At 34.2% G+C, this 19821-nt stretch overlaps 8 non-coding genes across 8 annotated transcripts; all 8 read left to right on the top strand.

Moving 5' to 3' along the window:
- The first annotated feature begins 5486 nt into the window (after positions 1 to 5486).
- LOC128017889 (5S ribosomal RNA) lies at positions 5487 to 5605 on the top strand. The gene has a single exon (XR_008184586.1). It is a non-coding gene; the product is annotated as a 5S ribosomal RNA (ribosomal RNA).
- A 1398-nt stretch (positions 5606 to 7003) lies between these two features.
- LOC128017888 (5S ribosomal RNA) lies at positions 7004 to 7122 on the top strand. Its single transcript, XR_008184585.1, has one exon. It is a non-coding gene; the product is annotated as a 5S ribosomal RNA (ribosomal RNA).
- A 1618-nt stretch (positions 7123 to 8740) lies between these two features.
- LOC128017908 (5S ribosomal RNA) lies at positions 8741 to 8859 on the top strand. Its single transcript, XR_008184604.1, has one exon. It is a non-coding gene; the product is annotated as a 5S ribosomal RNA (ribosomal RNA).
- Positions 8860 to 10477: 1618 nt separating this feature from the next.
- LOC128017887 (5S ribosomal RNA) lies at positions 10478 to 10596 on the top strand. The gene has a single exon (XR_008184584.1). It is a non-coding gene; the product is annotated as a 5S ribosomal RNA (ribosomal RNA).
- Positions 10597 to 11996: 1400 nt separating this feature from the next.
- On the top strand, positions 11997 to 12115 carry LOC128017912 (5S ribosomal RNA). The gene has a single exon (XR_008184608.1). It is a non-coding gene; the product is annotated as a 5S ribosomal RNA (ribosomal RNA).
- A 2961-nt stretch (positions 12116 to 15076) lies between these two features.
- Positions 15077 to 15195, top strand: LOC128017886 (5S ribosomal RNA). Its single transcript, XR_008184583.1, has one exon. It is a non-coding gene; the product is annotated as a 5S ribosomal RNA (ribosomal RNA).
- A 1618-nt stretch (positions 15196 to 16813) lies between these two features.
- Positions 16814 to 16932, top strand: LOC128017885 (5S ribosomal RNA). Its single transcript, XR_008184582.1, has one exon. It is a non-coding gene; the product is annotated as a 5S ribosomal RNA (ribosomal RNA).
- Positions 16933 to 18332: 1400 nt separating this feature from the next.
- LOC128017922 (5S ribosomal RNA) lies at positions 18333 to 18451 on the top strand. Its single transcript, XR_008184617.1, has one exon. It is a non-coding gene; the product is annotated as a 5S ribosomal RNA (ribosomal RNA).
- Positions 18452 to 19821: the final 1370 nt, after the last annotated feature.

The raw sequence follows: 19821 nt of genomic DNA, 5'->3' as shown, positions 1-19821 counted from the left end.
TTTGCTTTTCCTTCAGCCAAGGCTCAGCTATCATTCTAGTTCCTTTACACTTTTATACGGATTAGCTGCTTCTTTTTTGTCTGTTTTCTCTTTCTCTGTGCCATCTTTCTGCTTGCGGTGTCACAAAGGACAGCTCAGCCTCGTCATTCTTCCTTTCTCCTGCAGGAGGCGATAGACGGGCCTTTTCTCTGTCTCTATTACAAACTCTTGAGCGCCGCGTGCTCTTTTGGAAATGACACCCCTCTCTTCAGTTTGAGACGGAGCTTCCCAAATTTGATTGTCATCCGAACCCCTTAGTGGTAAACTACACAGGAGATGCACCCTCTTAGATTTAAAGTTCATTTTCAAATAAATTAACAAAAAACACATTCTCATGTTCATTTTTTCACTGATGTTGGTGAGGGATCAAATTATTTGCAATTAAACAAATGACATATTTCAGCTTTTTTGGTACTTTTTCATTACTTGGAACAGGACAAGAGTTTTTTATCATCTCAAAAAAAAAAAAAAATTCATTAAACTCATCAGCAAATATTGTTTCATTGTAGGAAAATATAGGCATGCCCTTTCTGTTTTAAAATCACAAAATTCACCCCAAATTACCTGCACTCAAAGTGCATCACCACAATATTTTATTTTATTTTATTTTAATAGGTTTGGTTTTATTTTAACAAGATGACTTTTACTTCCACTCAAAGTGCCTCAACGCAATATTGATTGTATTTATTGATATTAATTTTATTAATTAATTTAAACATTTTGGTTTAATTTAATTTAACCAGGTTTGAAATTTCTGTTTTAAAATCACTAAATTCATCCCCAAATTACCTGCACTCAAAGTGCATCACCACAATATTTTATTTAATTTTATATTATTTAATTTTATTTCATTTCAATAGATTTGGTTTCATTTTAACCAGATGACATTTACTTCCACTCAAAGTGCCTCAACGCAGTATTGATTGTATTTATTGCTATTAATTTTATTAATTAATTTAAACATTTTGGTTTAATTTAATTTAACCAGGTTTGAAATTTCTGTTTTAAAATCACTAAATTCACCCCAAATTACCTGCACTCAAAGTGCATCACCACAATATTTTATTTAATTTTATTTTAATTGTTTTGGTTTTATTTTAACCAGATGACATTTACTTCCACTCAAAGTGCCTCAACGCAATATTGATTGTATTTATTGATATTAATTATTTTAAACATTTTGGTTTAATTTAATTTAACCAGGTTTGAAATTTCTGTTTTAAAATGACCAAATTCCCCCCAAATTACATTCAATTTAAAGTAAGCGCAGTATTTGTTTACTTTTATTTAATTCAATTTCAACCAGAAGACATTTCTGATGTTAAAGTTGAGAAACAGGCCCCCATTACTTCCACACAAAGTGCGTCACCGCGCGACATTTATCTTTTGTGAATGTATTTATTTATTAAAATGCATATTTTTTATTGTTACTTATTTCTTTCCCTTAATTTAGCTCATATTAAAAAAGAGAGAAGACTTTTAAAAGACTTGGAAAAAACTTTGAGTGGAAAAGGATCTGTTTCTCTTTGGCCTGCCTGTGTGTCTTCTTTAAATAGGTCGCTCTTGACTGTTGTACTCGCTTACGGCCATACCAACCTGGCGGCGATAGAGAGTGATTGGGAAGGTGTGTCTGATTGCAGTTGGAAGAGAAAGGCTCTTCTAAAGCTTTATTTTGTATTTTACTTTTTTCTGTTTATTCTGTGGGAGGAGATTTGGGTTTATTTTGGAAAAAAGCCCACGTTTAAGCTCCAAGCAGTTTATCTGCTTGGAGGCAAGCTTTTGTTTGTGCTTTTTTGTTTACAAAAATGGATGGACCACATGGTAAAGATCTGGCAATGGCAGGAGGACTAGAAGAACGTTTGGAACCACATGGAGCAGATAGATCATCAAGAGAGGCAAATGGAGGAAATATGGATCATGGAGCACAGAGGGGAATCAAGCAAAGAGTGGATTATCTGAAAGAAGCAACGGTGGTGTTGGACTTAAAAGGAAATAAGGAGGTAAAAGCTGTGGATATCATTAAAGTAGTTTCAGAGAAGATTGGATTTGGTAAATTGCTGGCAGTGAGACCAAAGTATGGGGAGGAATATGAGTTGACTGTGGAAGATGCAGAACTTTGTGATGTATTATTGGATGGAATGGAAATAAAAGGTCAATTCTTCGAAATAAGGAGGCTGGAGGTAAAGGAACATATTGTGTCTTTTCTTCACTTGCCTGCATACTTGGAGGATGAAGTGATTGAGAACAAATTGAAGTTTTGGGGAGTTAATCCAATGACAAAAATAAAGAGAAGAGTCTATCCTGGAACGAACATTGCTGATGGAACGAGGTATGTGAAGGTTAAATTTCCAAAAGAGGTAACATCACTACCCTATAGTGCTAAATTTGAAACGGCAGATGGCACTCAGTACTTTAGGGTCATACATGATGGACAGCAAAAACTATGTCGGATGTGTATGCAGCCAGGACACATTTTCAGGGACTGTCCTGATTTCAAATGTTATGAATGCTTTGAGCAAGGGCATTTCGCGAAAGACTGTAAAGCTGATAAATGTCTGGATTGTGGGAAAGTATTCATAAGGTGTGACTGTGAAAGTGAACATGAAGAAGAGACAAATGATAAAACTGAACATGGTGAACCAGAGGAGAATATGGAGAGTATGGAAATAGTCATAAATGAGGGAGAGGAAGATGGGTCTCTGAATGATAGTAAAAGTCAGGAGCAGGAAAAGGGGGGGGATAAGGAGTTGGAGAGAAGAGAGGGGTTTGAAATGGTGGAACATATGATAGAGGGGTATAGGGGTCCGGTGGATGTTATAATAAAAGAAAGACAGGAGGAAAAAAAGGAGAAGGAGCAAGTAGAGGAATGCATAGAAGTAAATTTGGAGGAGCTGAGGAGGGGAATGAAGAGAGGAATATTGGACACCAAAACATATGTAGGAGAAAGTAGAGAAAAAGGACAGAGAAGGAGAAGAAACTCAGGTACAAATGAAGATGGAGTTTTAATGGAGAATGTGGGAGAAAAGTATGAAAAATGAATGTTTTGTTGGTAATGGCTCTTTGTTTTGTTTCAATCAATGTAAGGGGTTTAACAAAAATTGATAAATTTGGGAAAATGAAAGCGCTATGCAAAAAAGCTGATGTGATATTATTACAAGAAACATTTTGGAAAGATGAAATGATTGAATGTTTTAAAAGAAGTTGGAGAGGAGGAATTTATTATAACAATGGTGGGGGGATTGGGAAAGGCGTTGCGGTTTTATGTAAAAGACACATGAATGATGATGTTGAAATCATATAACGGGATAATGGAGGGAAATGTATTATTGTGAAAATGGTTATAGGAGGGGAAAATGTTTTTGTGTGTAATGTACATGCGCCAAATGAAGAGGCAGAAAAGAAAATGTTTTTTAAGGATTTAAATGGTCAGATGGAGAAATGGGAAAATATTATTGTAATGGGAGATTTTAATACAGTTTTTAGTAGACTGGATATAGCGAATGATATGGTTTACGGGGAACAATGCTAGAGTTCTGCAATGCTTTAAAGAACATATGATAAATATGCCTGGATAATTAGGATTGTAAGTATAAGCGTATAATGGAGGGTGAAATTCAATAATGAATATAGAATGAGTGAATATGATAATGATGTGACACGCATTGGAATTTATGTATATGTCAAATGTGAAATTATTGAATAAAAAAAAAAAAAAAAAAAAAAAAAAAAAAAGCACGCCCGATCTCGTCCGATCTCGGAAGCTAAGCAGGGTCGGGCCTGGTTAGTACTTGGATGGGAGACCGCCTGGGAATACCAGGTGCTGTAAGCTTTTGCTTTTCCTTCAGCCAAGGCTCAGCTATCATTCTAGTTCCTTTACACTTTTATACGGATTAGCTGCTTCTTTTTTGTCTGTTTTCTCTTTCTCTGTGCCATCTTTCTGCTTGCGGTGTCACAAAGGACAGCTCAGCCTCGTCATTCTTCCTTTCTCCTGCAGGAGGCGATAGACGGGCCTTTTCTCTGTCTCTATTACAAACTCTTGAGCGCCGCGTGCTCTTTTGGAAATGACACCCCTCTCTTCAGTTTGAGACGGAGCTTCCCAAATTTGATTGTCATCCGAACCCCTTAGTGGTAAACTACACAGGAGATGCACCCTCTTAGATTTAAAGTTCATTTTCAAATAAATTAACAAAAAACACATTCTCATGTTCATTTTTTCACTGATGTTGGTGTGGGATCAAATTATTTGCAATTAAACAAATGACATATTTCAGCTTTTTTGGTACTTTTTCATTACTTGGAACAGGACAAGAGTTTTTTATCATCTCAAAAAAAAAAAAAAAATTCATTAAACTCATCAGCAAATATTGTTTCATTGTAGGAAAATATAGGCATGCCCTTTCTGTTTTAAAATCACTAAATTCACCCCAAATTACCTGCACTCAAAGTGCATCACCACAATATTTTATTTTATTTTATTTTAATAGGTTTGGTTTTATTTTAACAAGATGACTTTTACTTCCACTCAAAGTGCCTCAACGCAATATTGATTGTATTTATTGATATTAATTTTATTAATTAATTTAAACATTTTGGTTTAATTTAATTTAACCAGGTTTGAAATTTCTGTTTTAAAATCACTAAATTCATCCCCAAATTACCTGCACTCAAAGTGCATCACCACAATATTTTATTTAATTTTATATTATTTAATTTTATTTCATTTCAATAGATTTGGTTTCATTTTAACCAGATGACATTTACTTCCACTCAAAGTGCCTCAACGCAGTATTGATTGTATTTATTGCTATTAATTTTATTAATTAATTTAAACATTTTGGTTTAATTTAATTTAACCAGGTTTGAAATTTCTGTTTTAAAATCACTAAATTCACCCCAAATTACCTGCACTCAAAGTGCATCACCACAATATTTTATTTAATTTTATTTTAATTGTTTTGGTTTTATTTTAACCAGATGACATTTACTTCCACTCAAAGTGCCTCAACGCAATATTGATTGTATTTATTGATATTAATTATTTTAAACATTTTGGTTTAATTTAATTTAACCAGGTTTGAAATTTCTGTTTTAAAATGACCAAATTCCCCCCAAATTACATTCAATTTAAAGTAAGCGCAGTATTTGTTTACTTTTATTTAATTCAATTTCAACCAGAAGACATTTCTGATGTTAAAGTTGAGAAACAGGCCCCCATTACTTCCACACAAAGTGCGTCACCGCGCGACATTTATCTTTTGTGAATGTATTTATTTATTAAAATGCATATTTTTTATTGTTACTTATTTCTTTCCCTTAATTTAGCTCATATTAAAAAAGAGAGAAGACTTTTAAAAGACTTGGAAAAAACTTTGAGTGGAAAAGGATCTGTTTCTCTTTGGCCTGCCTGTGTGTCTTCTTTAAATAGGTCGCTCTTGACTGTTGTACTCGCTTACGGCCATACCACCCTGAGCACGCCCGATCTCGTCCGATCTCGGAAGCTAAGCAGGGTCGGGCCTGGTTAGTACTTGGATGGGAGACCGCCTGGGAATACCAGGTGCTGTAAGCTTTTGCTTTTCCTTCAGCCAAGGCTCAGCTATCATTCTAGTTCCTTTACACTTTTATACGGATTAGCTGCTTCTTTTTTGTCTGTTTTCTCTTTCTCTGTGCCATCTTTCTGCTTGCGGTGTCACAAAGGACAGCTCAGCCTCGTCATTCTTCCTTTCTCCTGCAGGAGGCGATAGACGGGCCTTTTCTCTGTCTCTATTACAAACTCTTGAGCGCCGCGTGCTCTTTTGGAAATGACACCCCTCTCTTCAGTTTGAGACGGAGCTTCCCAAATTTGATTGTCATCCGAACCCCTTAATGGTAAACTACACAGGAGATGCACCCTCTTAGATTTAAAGTTCATTTTCAAATAAATTAACAAAAAACACATTCTCATGTTCATTTTTTCACTGATGTTGGTGTGGGATCAAATTATTTGCAATTAAACAAATGACATATTTCAGCTTTTTTGGTACTTTTTCATTACTTGGAACAGGACAAGAGTTTTTTATCATCTCAAAAAAAAAAAATTCATTAAACTCATCAGCAAATATTGTTTCATTGTAGGAAAATATAGGCATGCCCTTTCTGTTTTAAAATCACTAAATTCACCCCAAATTACCTGCACTCAAAGTGCATCACCACAATATTTTATTTTATTTTATTTTAATAGGTTTGGTTTTATTTTAACCAGATGACATTTACTTCCACTCAAAGTGCCTCAACGTAATATTGATTGTATTTATTGATATTAATTTTATTAATTAATTTAAACATTTTGGTTTAATTTAATTTAACCAGGTTTGAAATTCCTGTTTTAAAATCACTAAATTCACCCCAAATTACCTGCACTCAAAGTGCATCACCACAATATTTTATTTTATTTTATATTATTTAATTTTATTTTATTTCAATAGATTTGGTTTCATTTTAACCAGATGACATTTACTTCCACTCAAAGTGCCTCAACGCAGTATTGATTGTATTTATTGCTATTAATTTTATTAATTAATTTAAACATTTTGGTTTAATTTAATTTAACCAGGTTTGAAATTTCTGTTTTAAAATGACCAATTTCCCCCCAAATTACATTCAATTTAAAGTAAGCGCAGTATTTGTTTACTTTTATTTAATTCAATTTCAACCAGAAGACATTTCTGATGTTAAAGTTGAGAAACAGGCCCCCATTACTTCCACACAAAGTGCGTCACCGCGCGACATTTATCTTTTGTGAATGTATTTATTTATTAAAATGCATATTTTTTATTGTTACTTATTTCTTTCCCTTAATTTAGCTCATATTAAAAAAGAGAGAAGACTTTTAAAAGACTTGGAAAAAACTTTGAGTGGAAAAGGATCTGTTTCTCTTTGGCCTGCCTGTGTGTCTTCTTTAAATAGGTCGCTCTTGACTGTTGTACTCGCTTACGGCCATACCACCCTGAGCACGCCCGATCTCGTCCGATCTCGGAAGCTAAGCAGGGTCGGGCCTGGTTAGTACTTGGATGGGAGACCGCCTGGGAATACCAGGTGCTGTAAGCTTTTGCTTTTCCTTCAGCCAAGGCTCAGCTATCATTCTAGTTCCTTTACACTTTTATACGGATTAGCTGCTTCTTTTTTGTCTGTTTTCTCTTTCTCTGTGCCATCTTTCTGCTTGCGGTGTCACAAAGGACAGCTCAGCCTCGTCATTCTTCCTTTCTCCTGCAGGAGGCGATAGACGGGCCTTTTCTCTGTCTCTATTACAAACTCTTGAGCGCCGCGTGCTCTTTTGGAAATGACACCCCTCTCTTCAGTTTGAGACGGAGCTTCCCAAATTTGATTGTCATCCGAACCCCTTAGTGGTAAACTACACAGGAGATGCACCCTCTTAGATTTAAAGTTCATTTTCAAATAAATTAACAAAAAACACATTCTCATGTTCATTTTTTCACTGATGTTGGTGTGGGATCAAATTATTTGCAATTAAACAAATGACATATTTCAGCTTTTTTGGTACTTTTTCATTACTTGGAACAGGACAAGAGTTTTTTATCATCTCAAAAAAAAAAAAAAAATTCATTAAACTCATCAGCAAATATTGTTTCATTGTAGGAAAATATAGGCATGCCCTTTCTGTTTTAAAATCACTAAATTCACCCCAAATTACCTGCACTCAAAGTGCATCACCACAATATTTTATTTTATTTTATTTTAATAGGTTTGGTTTTATTTTAACAAGATGACTTTTACTTCCACTCAAAGTGCCTCAACGCAATATTGATTGTATTTATTGATATTAATTTTATTAATTAATTTAAACATTTTGGTTTAATTTAATTTAACCAGGTTTGAAATTTCTGTTTTAAAATCACTAAATTCATCCCCAAATTACCTGCACTCAAAGTGCATCACCACAATATTTTATTTAATTTTATATTATTTAATTTTATTTCATTTCAATAGATTTGGTTTCATTTTAACCAGATGACATTTACTTCCACTCAAAGTGCCTCAACGCAGTATTGATTGTATTTATTGCTATTAATTTTATTAATTAATTTAAACATTTTGGTTTAATTTAATTTAACCAGGTTTGAAATTTCTGTTTTAAAATCACTAAATTCACCCCAAATTACCTGCACTCAAAGTGCATCACCACAATATTTTATTTAATTTTATTTTAATTGTTTTGGTTTTATTTTAACCAGATGACATTTACTTCCACTCAAAGTGCCTCAACGCAATATTGATTGTATTTATTGATATTAATTATTTTAAACATTTTGGTTTAATTTAATTTAACCAGGTTTGAAATTTCTGTTTTAAAATGACCAAATTCCCCCCAAATTACATTCAATTTAAAGTAAGCGCAGTATTTGTTTACTTTTATTTAATTCAATTTCAACCAGAAGACATTTCTGATGTTAAAGTTGAGAAACAGGCCCCCATTACTTCCACACAAAGTGCGTCACCGCGCGACATTTATCTTTTGTGAATGTATTTATTTATTAAAATGCATATTTTTTATTGTTACTTATTTCTTTCCCTTAATTTAGCTCATATTAAAAAAGAGAGAAGACTTTTAAAAGACTTGGAAAAAACTTTGAGTGGAAAAGGATCTGTTTCTCTTTGGCCTGCCTGTGTGTCTTCTTTAAATAGGTCGCTCTTGACTGTTGTACTCGCTTACGGCCATACCACCCTGAGCACGCCCGATCTCGTCCGATCTCGGAAGCTAAGCAGGGTCGGGCCTGGTTAGTACTTGGATGGGAGACCGCCTGGGAATATCAGGTGCTGTAAGCTTTTGCTTTTCCTTCAGCCAAGGCTCAGCTATCATTCTAGTTCCTTTACACTTTTATACGGATTAGCTGCTTCTTTTTTGTCTGTTTTCTCTTTCTCTGTGCCATCTTTCTGCTGGCGGTGTCACAAAGGACAGCTCAGTCTCGTCATTCTTCCTTTCTCCTGCAGGAGGCGATAGACGGGCCTTTTCTCTGTCTCTATTACAAACTCTTGAGCGCCGCGTGCTCTTTTGGAAATGACACCCCTCTCTTCAGTTTGAGACGGAGCTTCCCAAATTTGATTGTCATCCGAACCCCTTAGTGGTAAACTACACAGGAGATGCACCCTCTTAGATTTAAAGTTCATTTTCAAATAAATTAACAAAAAACACATTCTCATGTTCATTTTTTCACTGATGTTGGTGTGGGATCAAATTATTTGCAATTAAACAAATGACATATTTCAGCTTTTTTGGTACTTTTTCATTACTTGGAACAGGACAAGAGTTTTTTATCATCTCAAAAAAAAAAAAAAAGTTCATTAAACTCATCAGCAAATATTGTTTCATTGTAGGAAAATATAGGCATGCCCTTTCTGTTTTAAAATCACTAAATTCACCCCAAATTACCTGCACTCAAAGTGCATCACCACAATATTTTATTTTATTTTATTTTAATAGGTTTGGTTTTATTTTAACAAGATGACTTTTACTTCCACTCAAAGTGCCTCAACGCAATATTGATTGTATTTATTGATATTAATTTTATTAATTAATTTAAACAATTTGGTTTAATTTAATTTAACCAGGTTTGAAATTTCTGTTTTAAAATCACTAAATTCATCCCCAAATTACCTGCACTCAAAGTGCATCACCACAATATTTTATTTAATTTTATATTATTTAATTTTATTTCATTTCAATAGATTTGGTTTCATTTTAACCAGATGACATTTACTTCCACTCAAAGTGCCTCAACGCAGTATTGATTGTATTTATTGCTATTAATTTTATTAATTAATTTAAACATTTTGGTTTAATTTAATTTAACCAGGTTTGAAATTTCTGTTTTAAAATCACTAAATTCACCCCAAATTACCTGCACTCAAAGTGCATCACCACAATATTTTATTTAATTTTATTTTAATTGTTTTGGTTTTATTTTAACCAGATGACATTTACTTCCACTCAAAGTGCCTCAACGCAATATTGATTGTATTTATTGATATTAATTATTTTAAACATTTTGGTTTAATTTAATTTAACCAGGTTTGAAATTTCTGTTTTAAAATGACCAAATTCCCCCCAAATTACATTCAATTTAAAGTAAGCGCAGTGTTTGTTTACTTTTATTTAATTTAATTTCAACCAGAAGACATTTCTGATGTTAAAGTTGAGAAACAGGCCCCCATTACTTCCACACAAAGTGCGTCACCGCGCGACATTTATCTTTTGTGAATGTATTTATTTATTAAAATGCATATTTTTTATTGTTACTTATTTCTTTCCCTTAATTTAGCTCATATTAAAAAAGAGAGAAGACTTTTAAAAGACTTGGAAAAAACTTTGAGTGGAAAAGGATCTGTTTCTCTTTGGCCTGCCTGTGTGTCTTCTTTAAATAGGTCGCTCTTGACTGTTGTACTCGCTTACGGCCATACCACCCTGAGCACGCCCGATCTCGTCCGATCTCGGAAGCTAAGCAGGGTCGGGCCTGGTTAGTACTTGGATGGGAGACCGCCTGGGAATACCAGGTGCTGTAAGCTTTTGCTTTTCTTTCAGCCAAGGCTCAGCTATCATTCTAGTTCCTTTACACTTTTATACGGATTAGCTGCTTCTTTTTTGTCTGTTTTCTCTTTCTCTGTGCCATCTTTCTGCTTGCGGTGTCACAAAGGACAGCTCAGCCTCGTCATTCTTCCTTTCTCCTGCAGGAGGCGATAGACGGGCCTTTTCTCTGTCTCTATTACAAACTCTTGAGCGCCGCGTGCTCTTTTGGAAATGACACCCCTCTCTTCAGTTTGAGACGGAGCTTCCCAAATTTGATTGTCATCCGAACCCCTTAGTGGTAAACTACACAGGAGATGCACCCTCTTAGATTTAAAGTTCATTTTCAAATAAATTAACAAAAAACACATTCTCATGTTCATTTTTTCACTGATGTTGGTGTGGGATCAAATTATTTGCAATTAAACAAATGACATATTTCAGCTTTTTTGGTACTTTTTCATTACTTGGAACAGGACAAGAGTTTTTTATCATCTCAAAAAAAAAAAAAAAAAATCAAACTCATCAGCAAATATTGTTTCATTGTAGAAACATATAGGCATGCCCTTTCTGTTTTAAAATCACTAAATTCACCCCAAATTACCTGCACTCAAAGTGCATCACCACAATATTTTATTTTATTTTATTTTAATAGGTTTGGTTTTATTTTAACCAGATGACATTTACTTCCACTCAAAGTGCCTCAACGTAATATTGATTGTATTTATTGATATTAATTTTATTAATTAATTTAAACATTTTGGTTTAATTTAATTTAACCAGGTTTGAAATTCCTGTTTTAAAATCACTAAATTCACCCCAAATTACCTGCACTCAAAGTGCATCACCACAATATTTTATTTTATTTTATATTATTTAATTTTATTTTATTTCAATAGATTTGGTTTCATTTTAACCAGATGACATTTACTTCCACTCAAAGTGCCTCAACGCAGTATTGATTGTATTTATTGCTATTAATTTTATTAATTAATTTAAACATTTTGGTTTAATTTAATTTAACCAGGTTTGAAATTTCTGTTTTAAAATGACCAATTTCCCCCCAAATTACATTCAATTTAAAGTAAGCGCAGTATTTGTTTACTTTTATTTAATTCAATTTCAACCAGAAGACATTTCTGATGTTAAAGTTGAGAAACAGGCCCCCATTACTTCCACACAAAGTGCGTCACCGCGCGACATTTATCTTTTGTGAATGTATTTATTTATTAAAATGCATATTTTTTATTGTTACTTATTTCTTTCCCTTAATTTAGCTCATATTAAAAAAGAGAGAAGACTTTTAAAAGACTTGGAAAAAACTTTGAGTGGAAAAGGATCTGTTTCTCTTTGGCCTGCCTGTGTGTCTTCTTTAAATAGGTCGCTCTTGACTGTTGTACTCGCTTACGGCCATACCACCCTGAGCACGCCCGATCTCGTCCGATCTCGGAAGCTAAGCAGGGTCGGACCTGGTTAGTACTTGGATGGGAGACCGCCTGGGAATACCAGGTGCTGTAAGCTTTTGCTTTTCCTTCAGCCAAGGCTCAGCTATCATTCTAGTTCCTTTACACTTTTATACGGATTAGCTGCTTCTTTTTTGTCTGTTTTCTCTTTCTCTGTGCCATCTTTCTGCTTGCGGTGTCACAAAGGACAGCTCAGCCTCGTCATTCTTCCTTTCTCCTGCAGGAGGCGATAGACGGCCCTTTTCTCTGTCTCTATTACAAACTCTTGAGCGCCGCGTGCTCTTTTGGAAATGACCAGAGGTGGGTAGTAACGAGTTACATTTACTTCGTTACATTTACTTGAGTAATTTTTGGGGGTAACTAATACTTTTCGGAGTATATTTAAAGATGGGTACTTTATACTCTTACTTGAGTAAATTTTTTGGGAAAAACCTGTACTTTTACTTCGTTACTGTGGGCGACGCTCCTCTCGTTACTTTATCTTTATCTTACTTTATCTTAATGCAATAAATGTTATAAATGCTTCAGTTTATTCCAAACGCGCCGTCTACTTTTCTCTGGGCAATGAGCGATGCCCCTTCGCGAATGATTCATTCTTTTGAGTCAACTCTGTTCAAAGGCTTGATCAAACCAATTGGCAAACGAGTGAATTGGTTCATGAATCAGTTTGAATGAGTCGTACAGTTCCCTGCCGCACGCGCTGAGCGTCTGAAGCGGTTCACTCAGAGTTGTAACGTTTAATATCAGCAGCGTTGAAAACGGGGCTATGGAACTGCACTGAATTGAAAGCAAATCTACAAAGGCTATTATTTGCTTGCGATGGAGATCCTTATTAGATGAACGCGTGTGCTGTCTACTGTTTAACAGGTAATAACTTGGGCTACATTCGATTACAGTACACGATACCACTGTGACATTAGTTTGTTGTATGTCTGTGGCTTATAACAGAGGGGAGTCAAGTTGAATGCAGCTTCCAAAAGACAAAAAAGACGATTAAGATTAGATAAGATTATTAATTTTAATAAAATCACACCGGTGCGAGTACGTTCAGCAAGTCATAACATCAGCTGCTAAATTTAGATCTGTGGTCGCTTGCTGGCGCTGAGCCAGAGACAGACGCGTTTTTACAGCGCTGCACATTAACCAATCACAGACGGTTCTGTTGAGCTTTTGAATGCAATGGCCAATCAGAGGTGTTCCGATGAGTCATCGCTAAAATGCCGGCGCTTCCTTCACTCGCTCACTGACTGAATACCTCTTTCTGGCGAATTCTCTCATCAGAAACAACAAAGTGCAGATGTGTGTACGAATCTATTATTAAGATAATGATTTCGCAGTGATAACAGTTTCAGTGATTTTAATGGGAGTTTCTGAGAGTGATTGAAATCTAGACTGTCAGTGAAAATGATCTTTAATAATGTAAATGTTATTTGCTCTCTTTCTGAACAATGACAGATTAGTAGCAATATTTATATCACATTAACTTTTTATGTTAAATTCACATTTAATATAAAGTCAGTCGTATTAAAAATATGTTATGGCATGACACCTATATCTGTTACTTAAGTAAACAGACAGGGTTTTATAATAAATTACATACTTTGGAGTAAAGGCTGATGAAACATATACATTTATACACAGACACATACATTACATACATTTTATCTATATATCTAAATAAAAATAGGCTCAATATATATGACCCAAAGTAACTAGTAACTAACTACTTGAGTAGATTTTTTATCCGATACTCTTTTACTCTTACTCAAGTAACTGTTCAAGACTAGTACTTTTACTTTTACTTGAGTAAATATTTCTAGAAGTACTTTTACTTTTACTTGAGTACAGTTTTTGGGTACTCTACCCACCTCTGGAAATGACACCCCTCTCTTCAGTTTGAGACGGAGCTTCCCAAATTTGATTGTCATCCGAACCCCTTAGTGGTAAACTACACAGGAGATGCACCCTCTTAGATTTAAAGTTCATTTTCAAATAAATTAACAAAAAACACATTCTCATGTTCATTTTTTCACTGATGTTGGTGTGGGATCAAATTATTTGCAATTAAACAAATGACATATTTCAGCTTTTTTGGTACTTTTTCATTACTTGGAACAGGACAAGAGTTTTTTATCATCTCAAAAAAAAAAAAAAAAAATTCATTAAACTCATCAGCAAATATTGTTTCATTGTAGGAAAATATAGGCATGCCCTTTCTGTTTTAAAATCACTAAATTCACCCCAAATTACCTGCACTCAAAGTGCATCACCACAATATTTTATTTTATTTTATTTTAATAGGTTTGGTTTTATTTTAACAAGATGACTTTTACTTCCACTCAAAGTGCCTCAACGCAGTATTGATTGTATTTATTGCTATTAATTTTATTAATTAATTTAAACATTTTGGTTTAATTTAATTTAACCAGGTTTGAAATTTCTGTTTTAAAATCACTAAATTCACCCCAAATTACCTGCACTCAAAGTGCATCACCACAATATTTTATTTAATTTTATTTTAATTGTTTTGGTTTTATTTTAACCAGATGACATTTACTTCCACTCAAAGTGCCTCAACGCAATATTGATTGTATTTATTGATATTAATTATTTTAAACATTTTGGTTTAATTTAATTTAACCAGGTTTGAAATTTCTGTTTTAAAATGACCAAATTCCCCCCAAATTACATTCAATTTAAAGTAAGCGCAGTATTTGTTTACTTTTATTTAATTCAATTTCAACCAGAAGACATTTCTGATGTTAAAGTTGAGAAACAGGCCCCCATTACTTCCACACAAAGTGCGTCACCGCGCGACATTTATCTTTTGTGAATGTATTTATTTATTAAAATGCATATTTTTTATTGTTACTTATTTCTTTCCCTTAATTTAGCTCATATTAAAAAAGAGAGAAGACTTTTAAAAGACTTGGAAAAAACTTTGAGTGGAAAAGGATCTGTTTCTCTTTGGCCTGCCTGTGTGTCTTCTTTAAATAGGTCGCTCTTGACTGTTGTACTCGCTTACGGCCATACCACCCTGAGCACGCCCGATCTCGTCCGATCTCGGAAGCTAAGCAGGGTCGGGCCTGGTTAGTACTTGGATGGGAGACCGCCTGGGAATACCAGGTGCTGTAAGCTTTTGCTTTTCCTTCAGCCAAGGCTCAGCTATCATTCTAGTTCCTTTACACTTTTATACGGATTAGCTGCTTCTTTTTTGTCTGTTTTCTCTTTCTCTGTGCCATCTTTCTGCTTGCGGTGTCACAAAGGACAGCTCAGCCTCGTCATTCTTCCTTTCTCCTGCAGGAGGCGATAGACGGGCCTTTTCTCTGTCTCTATTACAAACTCTTGAGCGCCGCGTGCTCTTTTGGAAATGACACCCCTCTCTTCAGTTTGAGACGGAGCTTCCCAAATTTGATTGTCATCCGAACCCCTTAGTGGTAAACTACACAGGAGATGCACCCTCTTAGATTTAAAGTTCATTTTCAAATAAATTAACAAAAAACACATTCTCATGTTCATTTTTTCACTGATGTTGGTGTGGGATCAAATTATTTGCAATTAAACAAATGACATATTTCAGCTTTTTTGGTACTTTTTCATTACTTGGAACAGGACAAGAGTTTTTTATCATCTCAAAAAAAAAAAAAAAATTCATTAAACTCATCAGCAAATATTGTTTCATTGTAGGAAAATATAGGCATGCCCTTTCTGTTTTAAAATCACTAAATTCACCCCAAATTACCTGCACTCAAAGTGCATCACCACAATATTTTATTTTATTTTATTTTAATAGGTTTGGTTTTATTTTAACAAGATGACTTTTACTTCCACTCAAAGTGCCTCAACGCAATATTGATTGTATTTATTGATATTAATTTTATTAATTAATTTAAACATTTTGGTTTAATTTAATTTAACCAGGTTTGAAATTTCTGTTTTAAAATCACTAAATTCATCCCCAAATTACCTGCACTCAAAGTGCATCACCACAATATTTTATTTAATTTTATATTATTTAATTTTATTTCATTTCAATAGATTTGGTTTCATTTTAACCAGATGACATTTACTTCCACTCAAAGTGCCTCAACGCAGTATTGATTGTATTTATTGCTATTAATTTTATTAATTAATTTAAACATTTTGGTTTAATTTAATTTAACCAGGTTTGAAATTTCTGTTTTAAAATCACTAAATTCACCCCAAATTACCTGCACTCAAAGTGCATCACCACAATATTTTATTTAATTTTATTTTAATTGTTTTGGTTTTATTTTAACCAGATGACATTTACTTCCACTCAAAGTGCCTCACCGCAATATTGATTGTATTTATTGATATTAATTATTTTAAACATTTTGGTTTAATTTAATTTAACCAGGTTTGAAATTTCTGTTTTAAAATGACCAAATTCCCCCCAAATTACATTCAATTTAAAGTAAGCGCAGTGTTTGTTTACTTTTATTTAATTCAATTTCAACCAGAAGACATTTCTGATGTTAAAGTTGAGAAACAGGCCCCCATTACTTCCACACAAAGTGCGTCACCGCGCGACATTTATCTTTTGTGAATGTATTTATTTATTAAAATGCATATTTTTTATTGTTACTTATTTCTTTCCCTTAATTTAGCTCATATTAAAAAAGAGAGAAGACTTTTAAAAGACTTGGAAAAAACTTTGAGTGGAAAAGGATCTGTTTCTCTTTGGCCTGCCTGTGTGTCTTCTTTAAATAGGTCGCTCTTGACTGTTGTACTCGCTTACGGCCATACCACCCTGAGCACGCCCGATCTCGTCCGATCTCGGAAGCTAAGCAGGGTCGGGCCTGGTTAGTACTTGGATGGGAGACCGCCTGGGAATACCAGGTGCTGTAAGCTTTTGCTTTTCTTTCAGCCAAGGCTCAGCTATCATTCTAGTTCCTTTACACTTTTATACGGATTAGCTGCTTCTTTTTTGTCTGTTTTCTCTTTCTCTGTGCCATCTTTCTGCTTGCGGTGTCACAAAGGACAGCTCAGCCTCGTCATTCTTCCTTTCTCCTGCAGGAGGCGATAGACGGGCCTTTTCTCTGTCTCTATTACAAACTCTTGAGCGCCGCGTGCTCTTTTGGAAATGACACCCCTCTCTTCAGTTTGAGACGGAGCTTCCCAAATTTGATTGTCATCCGAACCCCTTAGTGGTAAACTACACAGGAGATGCACCCTCTTAGATTTAAAGTTCATTTTCAAATAAATTAACAAAAAACACATTCTCATGTTCATTTTTTCACTGATGTTGGTGTGGGATCAAATTATTTGCAATTAAACAAATGACATATTTCAGCTTTTTTGGTACTTTTTCATTACTTGGAACAGGACAAGAGTTTTTTATCATCTCAAAAAAAAAAAAAAAAAATCAAACTCATCAGCAAATATTGTTTCATTGTAGGAACATATAGGCATGCCCTTTCTGTTTTAAAATCACTAAATTCACCCCAAATTACCTGCACTCAAAGTGCATCACCACAATATTTTATTTTATTTTATTTTAATAGGTTTGGTTTTATTTTAACCAGATGACATTTACTTCCACTCAAAGTGCCTCAACGTAATATTGATTGTATTTATTGATATTAATTTTATTAATTAATTTAAACATTTTGGTTTAATTTAATTTAACCAGGTTTGAAATTCCTGTTTTAAAATCACTAAATTCACCCCAAATTACCTGCACTCAAAGTGCATCACCACAATATTTTATTTTATTTTATATTATTTAATTTTATTTTATTTCAATAGATTTGGTTTCATTTTAACCAGATGACATTTACTTCCACTCAAAGTGCCTCAACGCAGTATTGATTGTATTTATTGCTATTAATTTTATTAATTAATTTAAACATTTTGGTTTAATTTAATTTAACCAGGTTTGAAATTTCTGTTTTAAAATGACCAAATTCCCCCCAAATTACATTCAATTTAAAGTAAGCGCAGTGTTTGTTTACTTTTATTTAATTCAATTTCAACCAGAAGACATTTCTGATGTTAAAGTTGAGAAACAGGCCCCCATTACTTCCACACAAAGTGCGTCACCGCGCGACATTTATCTTTTGTGAATGTATTTATTTATTAAAATGCATATTTTTTATTGTTACTTATTTCTTTCCCTTAATTTAGCTCATATTAAAAAAGAGAGAAGACTTTTAAAAGACTTGGAAAAAACTTTGAGTGGAAAAGGATCTGTTTCTCTTTGGCCTGCTTGTGTGTCTTCTTTAAATAGGTCGCTCTTGACTGTTGTACTCGCTTACGGCCATACCACCCTGAGCACGCCCGATCTCGTCCGATCTCGGAAGCTAAGCATGGTCGGGCCTGGTTAGTACTTGGATGGGAGACCGCCTGGGAATACCAGGTGCTGTAAGCTTTTTGTAACAGGTGTTTAAAGAATTTAACAAATAATTAATTAAATGAATTGCTGTTGGTGCAAATAGGTTTATCAGAAGATTCTAAGAGTCGTAAAGGAGGTAGCGGGTTGTAGTGAGAAACAACAGACAACACAAGTTAGATGCAAGCTGGTATGTAATTAGATTTCCAGTGAGAATTATAATCAGGTTAAATACAATATCAGGCAATGATACAAATCTCAAGCATGAAAATCCCCTCGAGAGTGCACTCTTCTTTTACCCCAGAAAACAGAAAAGTATTGTACAGACTAGTAAATGAAATGACAAAAAGAAATAAAATAAACAAAAATACTCAAAGGAATGGTGTCTTTTTTTCCTTTTAAAACACCTTTCTCAAAATATATCACATATCAATTTCAATCAACTTATGGCTATGGGTAACCATACACCAATAAGAGTGTTCAATGCTATTCAAAGCATGGATCAGTTTCCTGTCAATCCCTGTATTTGTCAATCTAAAAAAAAAAAAAGTATTCAATAGTCTCTAATAGGAATTGTCTTACTTAAAGCAAGACTGGAGAATGAAAGAAAGGATATTGTCCTCTTCTTTATGAATTGTAGTCTTTTCCTCTCTGTAGCAGATTCGGGTGGCTCGCCATCAAACGTGAATTTCACAGGATATCGCAGAAGATCACAATCCAGAACCAAGGAAAAAAAAAATAGAAGTACAAGGAAGAAGAGAAAAAAAAAAAAAAAAAGAAAGGGACAAAAAAACCTGGCCTGATCACAGACCAGAGCATTCATTTAGTGATTTCAAAAATAATTTCACATCAAAGATCGAAACAATCAAAATAAACAATTAAACACACAAATATGTGTTTCAAGACATCATATATTACACTAATTTACCTCTAGAACAATCCTATCTGTATTCCTCACACAGGCGCATGTGACCAATAATGGCGCCGGTGAACTGAAATGGAGGAATAACCACGCGGTTCACTATGACCACACTTATACTCATTTAGAGTGAAATAGTACAATTAAACGATAGAACATATCAATATTAATTTTTCAAAAGAACTTTTAATCCTATATTAATCATTTACCTTCTATATTTAGCGTCTTTTGCTTTCACCCAAGCACGTCTCACAGGCACGCGTCGGCCAGCAATGGCGTTGGTGAACGATGAATACCCACACGATTCACTCTAAGCCTGGAGTGAAATGTGACTCAACATTCACTCGGCTTCTCCATACGCTGCTTGGTATTAAATTTATCAAATTAAAGGTTTTCTACTTTTCTTCAATTATACACTTCTAGTTTTGATCGCAGAGATCGACTCGCGTCTTCTCTCCTCTATGCTCAGCTCTCTTCTCGTTACGCAGGC

The sequence above is a fragment of the Carassius gibelio genome, chromosome A7 (genome assembly GCF_023724105.1).
Source record: "Carassius gibelio isolate Cgi1373 ecotype wild population from Czech Republic chromosome A7, carGib1.2-hapl.c, whole genome shotgun sequence".
NCBI classification, from domain to species: domain Eukaryota; kingdom Metazoa; phylum Chordata; class Actinopteri; order Cypriniformes; family Cyprinidae; genus Carassius; species Carassius gibelio.
The sequence above is the reverse complement of the archived record's forward strand: the minus strand, read 5'-3'. Positions and strand labels throughout refer to the sequence as shown.